The sequence below is a fragment of the Leopardus geoffroyi genome, chromosome B2, assembly GCF_018350155.1.
Source record: "Leopardus geoffroyi isolate Oge1 chromosome B2, O.geoffroyi_Oge1_pat1.0, whole genome shotgun sequence".
NCBI lineage: Eukaryota > Metazoa > Chordata > Mammalia > Carnivora > Felidae > Leopardus > Leopardus geoffroyi.
Genome location: NC_059332.1, coordinates 28,211,133 through 28,227,483, shown reverse-complemented (window position 1 = coordinate 28,227,483; position 16,351 = coordinate 28,211,133). Strand labels below are relative to the sequence as shown.

At 37.3% G+C, this 16,351-nt stretch overlaps 1 long non-coding RNA gene across 3 annotated transcripts in view; it reads left to right on the top strand.

The window, feature by feature from the left end:
* The window catches only part of LOC123608125, a 55,266-nt gene that overhangs the window by 9,789 nt on the left and 29,126 nt on the right, over positions 1-16,351 (top strand). For 2 of the 3 annotated variants that reach the window (XR_006717108.1, XR_006717109.1), the window contains exon 3: positions 2,400-2,491. The exons of the other annotated variant lie outside the window; for it this stretch is intronic. This is a non-coding gene — a long non-coding RNA (uncharacterized LOC123608125). The remainder of the gene's footprint in view (positions 1-2,399; positions 2,492-16,351) is intronic. 3 annotated transcript variants of the gene reach the window in all.

The window sequence follows — 16,351 nt, the reverse complement described above, 5'->3', positions numbered from 1 at the left end:
TTTGAAGTTTTTAATATGGACTTATTCGTATTGGAAGAAATATGTATATTGTAATTCACATTATGGGTATTCATTTACATTATTGTGATCTCTACTGGAAATATAGAAATATAGGCACTTGTAAGCTTCATATGAGAATAAACATGCAATTAAATACACATTATTACTGCTATTTTTGAAAACTGATACTGAGAAATCATTCAAATGTGTTTTGAAACTATATGAACATCCTGATTAGGAATATAATAACTACACATTAAACAGTTTTAAATTACCAGAAATGTTATATATTGCATGACATTTAATGAATCTAAATAACTAGAATACGGACCTTTATAAAGTATAATTATAAACTGTAGTTCTTTTATGGAATCAAAGCTTTCTACTTTATGCAATGAGATTTCATATTATCTTAGCATACCAACTAATAGCAACAGTTAATTAACTTCTATAAACTTGAGAGACTTTATATTTTTTAAAATGGAAATTAGAATATTTCTCATTGTAGAAAAATTTTAATGAATGACAATTCCAAGAAGGCTACATAAGCACTGTATTTAAATATGAAATAATATAGGGGTGCCAGGGTGGCTCAGTTGGTTAAGCATCCAACTGATTTTGGCTCAGGTCATGATTTCATAGTTGTAAAATTGAGCCCAGCATCAGGCTCCATGCTGGTGTTGGAGCCTGCTTAAGATTTTTTCTCTGCCCTTCTCTGCCACACACCTCCTCTCTCTCTCTCTTTCTCTCACTTTCTCTCTCTCAAAATAAATAAATAAATAAATAAATAAATAAATAAATAAATAAATAAATTTAGTGACTTTGATGCATGAACTTATGCTGGCTCATTATCCTTTCAGCATATCTATAATAATTATAATATAATTAGTATTGTTAATAATATTTATAATTAATAATAGTCTTCAACTGCTAAGAAACACTTGGAGACAAAAACCTTCCTTAGTGTATAAAATCTATGGGAGTCTGAAGTATTAAATCTCGATCCAGTTTTGGTCACTGACACATCCCAAGTTCTTATCAGGCCTTTGTAAACATAACATACTCAGAGATCCTAATGGCCAGTCCAGGGAGTGCCCGTGCTCCAGGGTGGTCAGTAGATGGTGGCCACAGGAACATTGCAGAAGATTGAAGCAAGCAGATTGGTCTGCGAGTAATGGTAGCAATAGATGTCAACTTCTTATTCCTTTTGCATAAATAATTCATCTTAGATTCATAGGGATGGATCATATCCTATGGCTTTTCATTTCATAGTGAGAAGAAAAAGATGGTACAAAGCCACAAATGACCAGCAATAGGCAAGTGAGAATAATTACCTAACTAATTAAAATTTAAGAGAAAAAAATTCAGTGGAACTAGACAGAAGAAAGAATTGAGTCAAGATAGACTGGCTAGTTTCTTGTTTCCTCCTTCCTTCTCTTCCACCCTCTCTTCCTTCTTCCTTGCTTTTATTTTCATTTTTGAACAGAGCAAATAGTTCTGAGAATATTAGAAGTTTTTTTAAAAACAACTTCCGTGACATCATTTTATCTTTTACTCTGTTTAAGCTAATGACAGTGGCAGATTAAGGCAGGCCTCCCAAAACCTGAAGAAGAATGTCCCTTATTCAAACTCAAGGGGTCTCCTATTTCCTCTGGGCAAACCTTGCCTGGCAGGCCATCCAAAGGCTTGCAGTGTGGTCAGGCCAGCGGTGAACATTGTGGGTCACTGCCCACCACTGCCTACCACACACACACACGTGCACATACTCATACACACCCTCTTAAAACAAGATTGAAAACTTAAACTGAATTTGGAGGTAGCAACTACTGAGAAAAGCTAGAATGGGGTGAGTGGGGGGCAGTCCCTCTAGAATCATGCTCCTGATGGTGGGTGTAAGGAACTGGGGGTGGGGAATGGCTGTAGGGACTTGAGGCCTTTTGAATGTTTAGATTCCATTTTGTCTTAGCCCCATTTTAACCCACCGTGTATCAGACTATCTCATCAATCACAGTTTAAATATTTATTTTCCCTACATCTCTTTCATCTTTTCTGTAAATTGAGGTTTTCAGCAGAATTCAATGTAAAAAGAATGCTGACAGCAGCATTCTAATTTTTAAAAAATTCTCTGATTAACACATTCCTCTTTTGTGGCTGACCTACTCATCATAGGAAGAGTGTAAACTGGTACTTTGCTTTCAACAGCTCTTAAGATCATTCGTGACCTATATAACAGGAGAATTGTGTTTGGGAGAATTTGGGCTTCCTAGCCACAAGACATCTTCTCTAGCCTTGAAGTGAGTAGGAAGTCTACACTGGTAGATCCTTAGGCCTGGAGGTCTGTTAGGCACCTTGTTGTCTTAGTTATATAGCTTTTTTTTTTTGCCTCTGTCACAAGAAAGTGTGCAGAAGAACCAGCTTACTTTTTCAAGAAAAAGAAATCTGGAACCTGGTTTATTTTGCCTTATGCTTTGGATAAACCAATCCAAATCAGGTAAGTTGTCAGTTGTTTACAGTTGGAAGTCAGATGTAGAACAGATACCTAGATCCAATAATTCTATTATCCAACATTGTACATCTACCCTAATTTTCTAAGTTTCAAGAGGAAGAAAAATGAGAAAATAGTTCATACTTACACTTTCATTTTGGGGGCAGGGGGTGCACACCCATTTGGCAACCTTGTGCCTCTCCAGCTTGCTCAGCACACAATGGCCCATCCTCTGTTACATAAATCTTGCAGCCCAGACTGTACATTTCTATTAGGAATAGTTTTGAAATTTTAGGAATTAATTTATTTTGGGAAATCCCTAAATTCAGCTATGAATTATGTTTATGTATAAATTGTAAAATATACTCTGGAGTCACACATCTCTACTGAAAGGAAATGGCAGCTCTCTGCTCTATGCCGGAAAGGGTAAGTCACCAGAAATGGGTTTTGTTCTGGCTTATTCTGTCAAGTACATTTGTTTTAAAAAATATTTTAATTTTGCTATTTGACATCTAGGGAATAAATCATCAGCCATACTAAAATTATTTAAATCTAGCCAAGAGGAAATTAGAGTGGGCAATCTTAGAAATGTGTCATTTTTATTTTTTGAGACTTTGTACAAATAATATGTCTTTCCCAAAAGGCAAGTCTGTAAATGGACTATATCCCAGATGGCATTTTTATTTTTATTTCCTTGAGGTATAACATAACAAGACAGACACAATAAGAGGCCCACAACTGTGAGAAAAATGATATGGTTATGAAAATGTAATTTGCTTTTAGTATTTTATTTTAAAAAGTCAAATGGAAAGAAAAACTACTCAATAAAATATATTTGAATTTACCAAGTTAACTTCTGCTAGGCTGTTTTCCAAACCGCTCAGAAGATTGAAAGAGCTGCAATAATCCTATTCCTCACTGGATTAAATATTCAGCACAGCCATCTAAGGTTAAGTATCTTCTTTATGTAAACTGCCATATTTTTCCTATTTTTTCATACTTGATTCTATTAGTATGTGTGTCTTTTTAATAAACGTAAACTTATTTGACTTTAATTTTTTTCTTGAGTTTAATATGCTTTTTAAACAAGTGAGCCTCAGAGAATTATAATGAACCTTAATTATATATGTTGAAAAATACTTTTACAGCCTAAGAAGAGCTATACAAATATGAAATGATCATTGCTAATTGCACAGCATGTCTTATATAATGAGTTTCAAATAAATAATCAGTATCACATGAAAAACTGTAATTATGTTATTTAGCTCACATGTATAATTCAAAATAAGTACTTCAGCTAAGTAATATTTGCATAGTCCAAGCACAGTTTTTTTCCTCTTTAACATATTTAATGTTAAGACAAAATCTGTATGGAAAAGAAATCTTGTTTATGAATTATGGTAAGGCATTAAAAAGTTTGTTCAGCTGAGAAGTCAGATACCTGTATGTACTTATTCTTTATATAAAGATATGACTTAAGTGTGATTGTCATTGATTTTTTGACAATTTAATGCTAGATCCAATTTATAAAAGTAACTCAGAATAGCAATTTAATACTGTCAATTGCTTGACTAAAATGAACAGATGACATTTTTTTTTATTTCCCAGAGCAGTTGCTCAAACCAAATAGGACAAATTGGTTTTTAAGATTTTACTTTTGGCTCACAACCTTGGCAACCTTTGGTCTGCAGAAATGTCTTACCATTTTCCCATTTGGAGTTAACTGATGTATAATTAGTGTGCCCATCAGTTATACCAATGGCAGAAATGCTATAAAGCAAGGGAAGGTAGCTCTCACGATTAAGAAAATAATCTAGACTCAGTTCTGTTTTAAAGGTACAAAACTGGAACTGTGTTTGCCCCTCAGTTGGCACACTTTCAGGGAGTTGAATTAAACTAATTGTTTTTAGTAAATTACTCTAACGTGTATATATTTCAATCATCCTAAATCTTTCTTTTAATATATTTTATGCAAAAGGTATCACATGTTAAAAATTTACTCCCCCTATATACTCTTAGTTCAGAAATGAGAGATGCACACATCCAGGGTGAAATCAAAAGTCAATTTGGAGGTGTAAATTCTATAAACCATGTATATAAATTTAAGTTTTGCCAAAACTGTGTTTTTATACAAATTCACTGAAATACAGTCCTCTTTGAATGTTAGGCAATACAAAATTTACAGCAGTGGTAGATTATTAGAACAACATGGCATAACATCTTGATAAAATTAAAAGTTTCACTGTTAGCCTTCATATTCCTAAAGAAAAATTCTCATGCAACACATGCAGGCTGTAATCGGTATGAAACTCCAGTGTTACAGGATGGTGAAGCAAGATTTTTGGATTTTGTAAGAATACATTTATTAATCAGACAGGAAATTTGAGCCAGTGCATTTTATGAAGATTTAGATGTGGACAGTCAGTTGTTAAATTTTAGCAAATAATTTTTAATATTACCTCCTATTTATCTTTTATTTTTCCAGTAACTTAGTACATCACTGTGTTTTCTCCTTTTCAAGGAGAAAGTAAACTTGTCTTTTCAGTTGCATGAAAAAACAAAAAAACTGATTGCTTACATTTAGTTACAATTTATAAAGGCAGTACTGCAAATTCAAACGGGTGGGGGGCATACAGTCTTCTTTTGTTGTGTGTCTGTGTGCTGATGGGGACTGGCTTTTCTTCCCATTGTCCTAGTTTGAAATGGAAATGCTGCACTACTGAGAAAATGCCATGAAAATATAACCCACTGCATTCCAGGAAAATAAATAAGCAAGGCCACCCAAATTTTCAATTAGTGCTCATGCTGAATGCAGGAAATGGCAAGAGATCCGTCCAAGGCGCCCTAGGCCGGGTCGTGGACACGGAGCAGTGACAGGAAGGCTGGAAAGGGAATCGCAGGCACAGTGTGAAGATGGCTTGTCTCCAAGGAAAACTGCATGCTAATAGGCTAGTACTGACTTCCTAAAGCAGACCAGTGGGTATTACATCCTGACCAAGGGTAAGCTTCAAGATTTGGAAGTTTAATAGTGAAGTAACACTTGAAATTTCTGGTGGCATTACTTATTTTATGTCATAGGCTTATTAAGCACTCTCAGTATTCCCCACAAACAGTTTTAACCACCGGAAACAGCACTATTCTGGACAGTTGGTGAAAATTACAAAATGCTTTTGATTTAAAGTATTAGGCATAAGGATCGATATTTCCCACTTGGTGGCATTGCTTGCTAACATACCAGAGCCAGTGGGGGTTCATGGGGGGAGTAGGGACAACTGGTTCAGAAGCAAAGCAGTTCTGTGATGTCTCTTGAGTCAGCAAGAGATGTAGGAACACAGATTTCTAAGGGAGGTAAAAAGTTATGATTTAAAAGCCCCTTTCCTTGATTGTGTTTTTCTAAAATGCTCAAATCACTAGTTTGAGATTAGTACTTGAAAACCAAAAAAAGAATGATAGAAAACAGTGGATTCTTCGGGGGATCATGTACTCTCCTGCTTTGTCACTCTTTTACTTGCTTTCTGTTTCACTTCTCAGATCTTCACTAAGCATTTGGAGTTTTACAGCTCATCATATTAAAGTTAGTTAAGGAAAAAAGAAGAAAAGGGGTTAGTTTTTCAGCAGCATGGTGTTGGTTGAGCTTACAAAAAAGCCCCTATCATTTTGAATGGATTTTAACTGTGTTGTGGATCTAATTGTTTTTAACTTCAAGCTACACTAAATTCTTTGATCACCATTACACCACACTGATGAAAAGTAAATCTGCATATTTGATGTATTCTTACAACCAAGAAGTGAAATAATTGAGGAGCTAATATGGACTACAATTATTAAAAGAAGGAATAAAACTCAAGTGATCTCACCAAGCTATAATTATGTGGGCAGAAAGAATGATATGGGTAAGTAGAAGACAAATATTCATCAGTCCAGCTGAAGATTAAATGTGAAATTCAAATTATGCTTTGTAGTTATTTAGATAACAATGCTGTGTAGTCGTGCTAAATTTAGGAGAGTAAATGGGAACAAAAAAAGTACTGACTATTTTTCTCCTTAGCTGAGTCCCTTGACTTGAGAGCATTTTCTTGGCAAATCAACTATTTTGTTAGTTTTCAAAGGCTATCATTTCCTTTTCACAGTAAAATCAGGAATTTCATTTTTATACAATACTGCAACATTTCCTATAATTGAATTCCAACAGTTTCAGAGTGTGCTCTTTACCTAGTTTTCCTATATAAAATAAGGAACAGTAAAAAGCCCAAACCTCCTTCTATTTGCAATAGTTTAAAAGTATATTTGTCTTTAGATTTAGTAAGCTAAGCAATTTTCAGCCATAAGGAAATGCAGAACTGTACATAATATATGCTTTCAGTCACAGAACTGCTCTAAAAGGAACTACCCAGGAACTGGAGCATTCTCAGCCTTGGTTTTCCAGCTTGCCTTTGTCCACTCACGTGCTGTGTTTTTCATTTCTGTCTTCCTTCACCACCGCCTGAGGCTCTCAGTGCTCTCCACATTCCATCATTGGAACCTGCTTCCAGAAAATTATCTAATGAATATGCACAAATGTGTAAGTTATTTGTAGGGTTTAGCTTATTTATTTAACAAATGTTTCCAAGCACCATACTTGGTGAGGTCTCTGAGAAATGTAAAAATGGTACTAGCACTTGTCTGTTGAATAAGATAACAAAACAAATAACCATAATGCAAGGCTTTTGGCTCAATGGCAGAGTTGGAAGGGACCTTGATACTATGTAGACCAAACCTCTGATTTTATAGATGAAACAGTTAAAGCCTAGAGTCAGACAATCAACATGATCACATTTTCACTAAAACTCAATAGGAAACTGCTGGTCTAGTGTTCTTTCTGGATTGCTACAATATCTGAATCTTTCTCACATATTGTGGTAGGTGAAATTATTGTTTAAAATATTCATTTCTCCTGCTACAGGTTTCTTCCTCTGAGGGAATTATATACTCTCAACACATTAATGTCAATTTTGGTCATGGACTTGTTTTAACAATGAACAGGGGCAAGAGTGACCTGTGCCGTGTCCAAGAAAAGCTGAAAAAGCCATCGCATGGTCTGTCACCTACTTCTCCCTCTTTTGGGACATCTGCATTGTTCTGGATAAAGGCTAATTCTTCTAGGTCCTAAGAGAGAATGGATGGAGCAGAGCCATAGCCAAGAAAGATATATTAGGAGTAAGAGAGAAATCTCTGTTGTTGTAAGCCTGAGATTTCAGAGGTGTTTGTTGTTGCAGCAAAACACAACCTCAGCTGACTGCTACATTGCATTGCTGCCAAAACAGAGATTGGTTGGCTAGTGGTTACCCATTCCATCTGTATAGTTTAACCTTAATCAGGGAAATTATATACATCATGATGTAACTTTTTTTTTTTTTACTAAGATCAAAAAGTAGATTCATGGAGGGCAGATACCCAGTGCAATGTTCCAGGATTCCACAGATGGTCTCTTCTTTTTGGAGGCCAGAGCTGGGTGAGAAGGGCACACCCAGAAAGCTATGGATACCACTGTTCAGTTAGTAACTGAGTCCATATATACTCATTTGAGGTACATTTATTTGACTGAATTTCCGAAACATCAGCTTATCTGCCAAGAGAGGAAGAAATTCTCCAGGAAAAGGGAGAAAGGTGAACTTTCTCTTTTTGGTAACTTCAGATGGTCTTGACCTGAGCCATATGTTCTTGAAAGCAAAAATCAGAAAAAATCGCCATAACATAGGTTAAAAAGTGATCTATTTAGAAGTTGGTAGTAAAGCAAGCATGCAGCATATTCAGATTAGGGAATCAATAAAATCTTCTTTGAAGGAACAACTTTTCTAGTAGACTTTGAAGAACATTTAGAAATAGGATGTGGCCATTCACCCCACAGGTTCATTATGATCAGAAACACGATGGTAGAAAGGCCTGAAGTGTTTCACAAAGTGTGTTGCCTCTTTCAGAAAAACTCTTTAACTCAAAGAATATTTACTAGGTTTGGACAAGAGTTTTGTTTGTTTTTATTTTTTATTTATTTATTTTTAAATGTTTTTTAAATTTATTTTTTGAGAGAGAGAGATAGAGCGAGCACGCAGGGACAGAGAGAGAGAGGGAGACACAGAATCTGAAGCAGGCTCCAGGCTCTGAGCTATCAGCATAGAGCCTGACGCAGGGCTTGAACCCACAAGCTGTGAGATCATGACCTGAGTGGAAGTCGGACGCTTAACCAACTGAGCCACCCAGGCATCCCTCAGCTCATTGTTTTTAAATGATAGTCACAACAATCTAAATTTTTCCTCCTGATTCAGCTCATGCTAAGGTCTAAGTACATTTCTGAATCATAGAGCTATGATCCTTAGAAGCCTGTAAAGCTATCTATTAGAAGGATGTGCCCTTTGAGAGCATCTCTCTGCTGGCCAGTGTAAACTGGTAGGAATTACCAGAGTCATGTCTTTCATTCCTCATGAAAGAAGCCACAACAGTTAGGATGCCATGACTAGGATGTCTAGTGCAATATAGATTTTTAAAAGGTAACAAATTTATCAGTATATAAATGGCCAGAATAATTAATATTAACAAACTAGACACTCTCTCTCATCACTGGAGGCAGTGTGGGTAAACATAAATAGATGGAAAGTGGGCTTTGGAATCCAAAAGACTCATGCTTTTATTTTGTTTTTTCCCTGTATTGCCGTGGGAAAGTGGATTAATGTGCCTTATGGAGATAATGTTTTCTGTTTCCAGCATTGTAGTGCACAAAGCAGATGCCCCTTATTTATTTCTTTCTCTTTTTCTGTTGTAAGTATTTATCATATACTATATGATAAATTATTACTATTTTGAGTATTACTGGTTTTGGTAAATATAAAATATTTATCAAGGTCCTTCTGTGTGCAAGGCAATGGGCTCAGCACTGGTTCAGTGCTCATTGTGGGTTTTCTTTTCTTTTCCCTGCTCTTAAGCTTCCTCCCTCCCACCATCCTCTAGATAAAATGCAAACCCAAACCATAGTCTATTTAGAGGTTGCAGCGCATGGCCATCTTCGATGTAGCAGTCCACTCTGAATTTAAATTTGTCACCATTTTCCTTAGAGGGAATGAGAGAGAAAATGAATTTAATTTAGTATAAAAAATAAACATTTCTGGGCGCTGGAAATGTCTGTGGTGTTTTAAGAGCTGTTATCATTAATCAGTCAAGCATGTTTACCCATACCCATGATTGCTTATGAAACTGAACCGCACACACTGAGCCCTTCAATGAGAGATGGACACCAAAATCTGAGGCAAAGGGTTTATGTTCCCAATACTCATTATATGCCTTGACTGGCTCATGAATGTAACTTCTTTCATACTATGCTTTTCATGGCTAAAAGGTGACATTAAACAGTAGTTCAGAGTATCGTAAAGCAATATTTGTACTGTTGTTACCTTGTGATTCTTAATTTTTCCCCACAGCATTTTCTTGTGTTTGTGCTTTTTAGTAGCTTATCCTGTTATAATTTTGAGAGGCAACACCTTCTTCAGAAATATATTTATTATAGTTGTAAAATGGCCATGGTAATTATTATCATTGGCTAATTCTTACCACACAAAAGGGTTTGGCATGTGCCTGAGAGGAGAAACTTACTTAGCAGTCAACAAGGCATGGCAGGCTTACAGTATCCATAGTAACCTCGGAATGCATGGGAGTCTGGAGTGGGAGGAGAGCTAGTGAAATATCCCTTGAATGTGCTTCTACAACAAACAAAAGAAACTTTCCTAAGAAGCTAAGGCAAAAGGGAATCCCAACACAGAAAATATTAAACCTTAACAATAAGTTTTTTTCTAAGGTATTTTCTAAACAGAAAAATAAGGTTCTATTTAGAACAGAATTTGGCCCAAGTCAGTAAGTGTTATTATCATTATTATTTGTGAATTAAGCAACTAGGTGAATTTGGCACCATTTACTGTGATGGAGAAGACTGGAGGAGGAGTAGGTTTGGGGGAAAATATCAGGAATTCTATTTTGGAAGTGTTAAGTCTAAGATGTTCATTAGATTTTTTTTTTTTTTTTTTTTTTTTGGGACAGAGAGAGACAGAGCATGAACGGGGGAGGGGCAGAGAGAGAGGGAGACACAGAATCGGAAACAGGCTCCAGGCTCTGAGCCATCAGCCCAGAGCCCGACGCGGGGCTCGAACTCACGGACTGCGAGATCGTGACCTGGCTGAAGTCGGACGCTTAACCGACTGCGCCACCCAGGCGCCCCATCATTAGATTTTTAAGCAAAGGTGTTGAGCTAGACATAAGAATCTGGAGTTGCAGGGAAGAGGCCAGAACTTGGATATGGATTTGATCTTTAAAGCAAGAGTCCTGAATGAGATCATGAATATGGAGAGGTGGGGGGAAAAAAGGAAGAGCCAGGAGGAGGAGTAAAAAGAAGGAACCAGTGGTGTTTGAGGGAAATAAGAATGCATTTTCTAAGGGAACTAGTAACTCAAGGAAGAAGTGTGGTCAACTGTGTTAGTTCTTACTGAAAATTCAAATGAAGTGGGTTTCAGGCTCGACATGGAATGTGGTAAATGCAGGTAACTGGTAACTTAGATAGGAGGGGCTTCAAGCCTGTGTGGAGTGAACCATGGAAAACAGGGAAGTGAGGAAGTGCAGACAGCTCAGTAAAACACAGCAGCCAAGCACAGGCCCCAGACCCTTCCTATTCTTATTGCCTAGGTCTGTGCAAGCTTGAGCTCCTCAAACCCTTAACCTTCAGATTGGCACTTCTCTGAGGCCCATGGTATTTTCAATTCCTTCCCAATTCTTTAAGAAGGATTGAGAAACAACAGGGATTGTTCTGTTGCTTAAAAGTAGTGAAGCCAACTGACATACTCACCTAAATGATGCACAAATTGGCACAAAGAAATTTGTGGGTGTAATTTGTAAGTTAAGGGATAATGTGTCCTAAAACTGATCTAGATCCTAAATCCTAAAATCAATATAGATTATGCTCTTCAAGTAAACAGAAAATTTTTTTACCCTTTAAAATGATTATAATGTGCTTACTATGTAAAATAAATAATATATCTGTAACAGCAATGAAGAACAATTAGACAAATCATGTAATTTTGGAGGTCATCATTGATGCTTCTTAACCTAACAGATCTTCTTTCCTGTTGTGGACTGAATTTTGTACCCCACCCAGCCCTCCCCCCCCTCCCCCGCCATATTTATATGTTTGAAGCCCTAACCCCCAACCTGACTGTCTTTGGAGATAGAGACTTCAAGGAGGTAATGTAAATTAAATGAGGTCATAAGGACAGAGCCCTAATCCAACAGGACCAATGTCCTTAAAGAAGACACACACACACACACACACACACACACACACACACCAGTGAGAGGACAGTAAGATGATGGCTATCTGCAAGACAAAGGGAGAGGCCTCAGGAGAAAACACCCTGCCAATACCTTTGTCTTGGACTTCCAGCCTCCAGAACTATGAAAAGTAAATGTCTGTTGTTAAAGAAGCTCGGTCTGTGGTATTTTGTTACGGTAACACCAGCAGACTAAGACACTCCCATTTTCATTTACCTAGCTGATCAATTCTAGTGCTGTAATATCTCTTGAATTTATTCACTCTCCACCAAGCTCACTGCTGGGGCCTTATTATCTCTTTCTTGAACAATTAAAATAGTCTTCATAGGGGCGCCTGGGTGGCGCAGTCGGTTGGGCGTCCAACTTCAGCCAGGTCACGATCTTGCGGTCCGTGAGTTCGAGCCCCGCGTCGGGCTCTGGGCTGATGGCTCAGAGCCTGGAGCCTGTTTCTGATTCTGTGTCTCCCTCTCTCTCTGCCCCTCCCCCGTTCATGCTCTGTCTCTCTCTGTCCCAAAAACAAATAAACGTTGAAAAAAAAAAAATTTAAAAGCATGTAATGTTTAAAAAAAAAAAAAATAGTCTTCATATTGGTCTTGTGTCTGCTGTAATCAACTTATCCTTCATACTCTAATTCTTTAGCCTCAGGGACCAAAGCCAGGAATATAGAATTGGAATCAGAGTTTCCCTTTAAGGCACTTCTGGTCTTAGGGAACTAGAGGAAATCTGAGGAGGATACTCACTGGGGCACAGGCTCTGAAGCACTGTGAGTATACCAAGGAAGAAGAAACAAACCATATACCCAGAGACATGTTGGGGAAGGGGCAATTCACAGCATTCATGGCATGTGAGTTGGGCATGTTGCCAGTCACAGGCCAAGGAATTTATTCATTTATTGACTTGTTCAATAAGTATGCTATGTAATGAGCACTTGACACCTAGAATCTAGTGGTGAATAAGCAAGAAGGGATCCCTGACTTTGTTGAGCTTACATTCTGATGGATGGAGATACAACACATACATAAATCAATAAGGTGGTTTATATTTCTAAGTTTCTTTCTTTCTTTCTTTCTTTCTTTCTTTCTTTCTTTCTTTCTCTCTTTCTGAGAACAAATGGGTAAGGACAGAGAGTGGGGAGCAGAGGATCTGAAGCAGGCTCTGTGCAGCAGAGAGCCCAATGCAGGGCTTGAATGCACAAACTGTGAGATCATGAAGGGAGCTAAAGTCGGATGCTTAACCAACTGGGCCACCCAGATGTCCCAATAAGGTGGTTTAAAATAGGGAAAGGTGCTAGGAACATTATGAAAAAGGGTAATGGGATACTGGAAGGGGCTTCTTTTGACAGAGTGGTCAGAGAAGTAGTCAGAGAAAGTGACAGTGCACTTGAGATATGAAAGATGAGAAGGAGCTAGCAATGCATAGGGAGTCAAATGCCAAGCACAGGAAACAGCTACTGACAAAGCAGATAAGATGGATGAAACATATAGGCAGGAGTGGAGGAAATGTAAATGTAGATGTTTGGCAAGAGCTAGGTGATGGAGTGTCTTGCTGGCCATGGGGTGTGGAGAGTTGTATCTTCTTCTAATTTGAGTGGGCAGCCACTGGAGGGTTGGAAACTGGGAGATAAGATTCTACCTATCTAACTCTATAATTTTTTTTAGAAATGGAGAGAGCAGAAGCAGGGAGGGAGAGGCAGAATATTTTCTCTCTCTTTCTCTCTCTCTCTCTATATATAGATAGATATGTTATATATCTATATATCTCTCTATCTATATATAGATATATAACATAGATATCTGTATATTCTTATGATATCTATATAGATATATCTATCTATCTGTATAGATCTATAGGTAGATAGATAGAGAGATAGAGAGATAGAGAGAATCTTAAGCAGTGTCCATGCTCAGCACGAAGCTCAATGCAGGGCTCAGTCCCATAACCCTGGGATCGTGACCTGAGCCAAATTCAAGAATCAGAGGCTTAAGCAACTGAGCCACCCAGGCACTCCCGACTCTATACTTTTAAAAGGTTTTTCTGGGGGCACCTGGGTGGCTCAGTCGGTTAAGCATCTGACTTCGGCCCAGGTCATCATCTCACAGTTTGTGAGTTTGAGCCCCGCATCAGGCTCTGTGCTGACAGCTTGGAGCCTGGAACCTGCTTCAGATTTTGTGTCTCCCTCTCTCTCTGCCCCTCCCCAGCTCATGCTCACACTCTGTCTCTGTCAAAAATACATAAACTTAAAAAAATTTTTTTAAAGGTTTTTCTGGCTGCTGTGGAAATAAATTGTGGAAGGTAACCCAAGGGGAGGCAGGTTTAAAGGGTGCTAGGTTAGAGATGATGGTGATATGCACTAGGGTGCTGGAAGTATAACTGTGAGGAGATGGCAGTTTCAGAATTTATCCTGGTGGTAAAGTGGCCAGGATTTGCCATTGGAGGGATATGCTTGTGAGGAAAACAGAGAAGGTGAATCTGACTCCTAGGATTTTGTGGATGGTGATGCAATAAACTGGGAAGGATAAGCAGGATTCAGGGAACAGAGCTACAGCTACAGTTTGGCTTTAAATATGAGGTACTTTATTAGATATTAAAGAAAGGGAGGCTGGTTAAATGTGTCAAATGCCACTTAGAAAGTAAGTAAAGAATCCAGGAGGGATCTCTGGATTTTGCTAGAAGAAAATAGTTGGTGCTGTTGATAAATGCCAGTTTAGCTGAGTCATAGGAATGGCAACTGCTTTAAACCAGAGTGTGTTAAATAAAGAGAGAATGTGAGATGAGAATGTGGAAATTTTGCTGGGAAGATGAATAGAGAAATAGGGGTAGGGTAGCTGGAGGACATGTAGGGTAAAGAGTGATGCCATTTATGATGAACAAGAATTAAGTTGGTGTGCATGCTGTTGGGAATGGTGTGTTCAGAGTGAAGGGGCTAGGTTCTGAAGTAGGAATGAGAAGGGAATTGGAGCATAAATAATTATGCTGAAAAAGCTAAAGTTGGAGAATTGAAGTTTTCTCCTAAAATGAATATTGCTATTGTAAGGAGCTTGACTGTTTAAAAAGTTGAATATGTTTAAACCTTTGCAAAGATACATAATTTTCTAAGTCTGGAGATAATCTACTAATTTTGTAGATCATACCATTCATAATTAAAGCACTAGCTTTTGTATTTCTGTGTTATGAATATTAAACACTGCTTTGATAGTACTATATCAAGATGTATACTATAAGGATTCACATTAAAATTATAATTTTAAGGAATAGTTTAAAGAATGTAATGATATTCAAATATTACATTAGAGATTTAGTGAATAAATAAAAAGTAAATACCCTGTATGTATTTCTAGCAGATTAAGAAAAAGGTGATTTTTTTTGTAGAGGGGGGTCAGGTAACAGTAAAAGAGTAATTTTTGAGTTTGAAAATTCACATTAAATTCTGTTGCACAGACTTTGGAAATGCCCTGTTGCTCTCCAGCTCCAAAACTGCCACCACTAGAGGGAGTATGAAAGGCCTCTGAATGGTCAAGGATTCTGAAACTTGGACAAAATTTAAGCAACTTTTGCATCATAACAGTTAAAGCTTACTCATTGCTACCTAGAATTTCCTAGGATGCAGATTTAATGGTAATGGTCAAAAAGCTAAAGTTGGAGAATTAGTTTTTCCCCTTATTTGAATATTTCTCTTATAAAAGCATGTGTGGTTAAAAAAAATTCAATATTTTTAAACTTTTGCAGAGACATATAAGTTCCTAATGTGTATAGAGATTAAAAATTATCTCAGGGTCATGAGTTCAAGTCCCACGTTGAGCATAGAGCTTACTTAAAAAAAATATGAAGTGAAATACTGATATATTTTGAAATAAACTTCTCTGTTGTATTCTGTATTTAACCAACCTTAATGGGGAATAAAAATATAGGATTTCACTGCTATTTCTTTGTGGAATTAAAGTTATGGATATCCCCTTCCCTTTCTTACCAGTCTGTTCTCTGATTTTAAACATTCAATAAGTTCCCAGCCAAGGAATGCATTTTTTCCCTTTTGATATTTTTCTGTGGTTCCTTATTATCGTTTGTAGAATATACTGTGGTTCTGTTTACCTCTGCCTGCAGCTTCCAGACCTTTGTGGTTTCCTCTACAGCTGTGGGTATTTCTCATAGGTCAGTACAGAACCACAAAACTGATCCTGACAATTAGAATTTTAGCCACTGTCCTGTGGGGTTTTCAGAGCCACAACTGACTCTGTATTTTAAATCCAGATCCTTAAATTACTACCATATGATGTTAGGCATCATTATTTTAGAACAACCATGGTTTCTCCAGGGGGCCTAGGTAAGCCTTTCTTCATTTTATTTAACGTTAGTGTGCACCTATCTTTAAATGAAGCTTCACAAATACTCTCACTAGATGTGAGATCTATGAGAATGAGGATTTGGTTTTTGCTGTGTGTTCTGGCACCTGTCCACATCACTTAGTATGTTGCCTTTGTGGCATGAATGCATCTTTACTTAGGTCACATTTTGAGCAATGGGTCT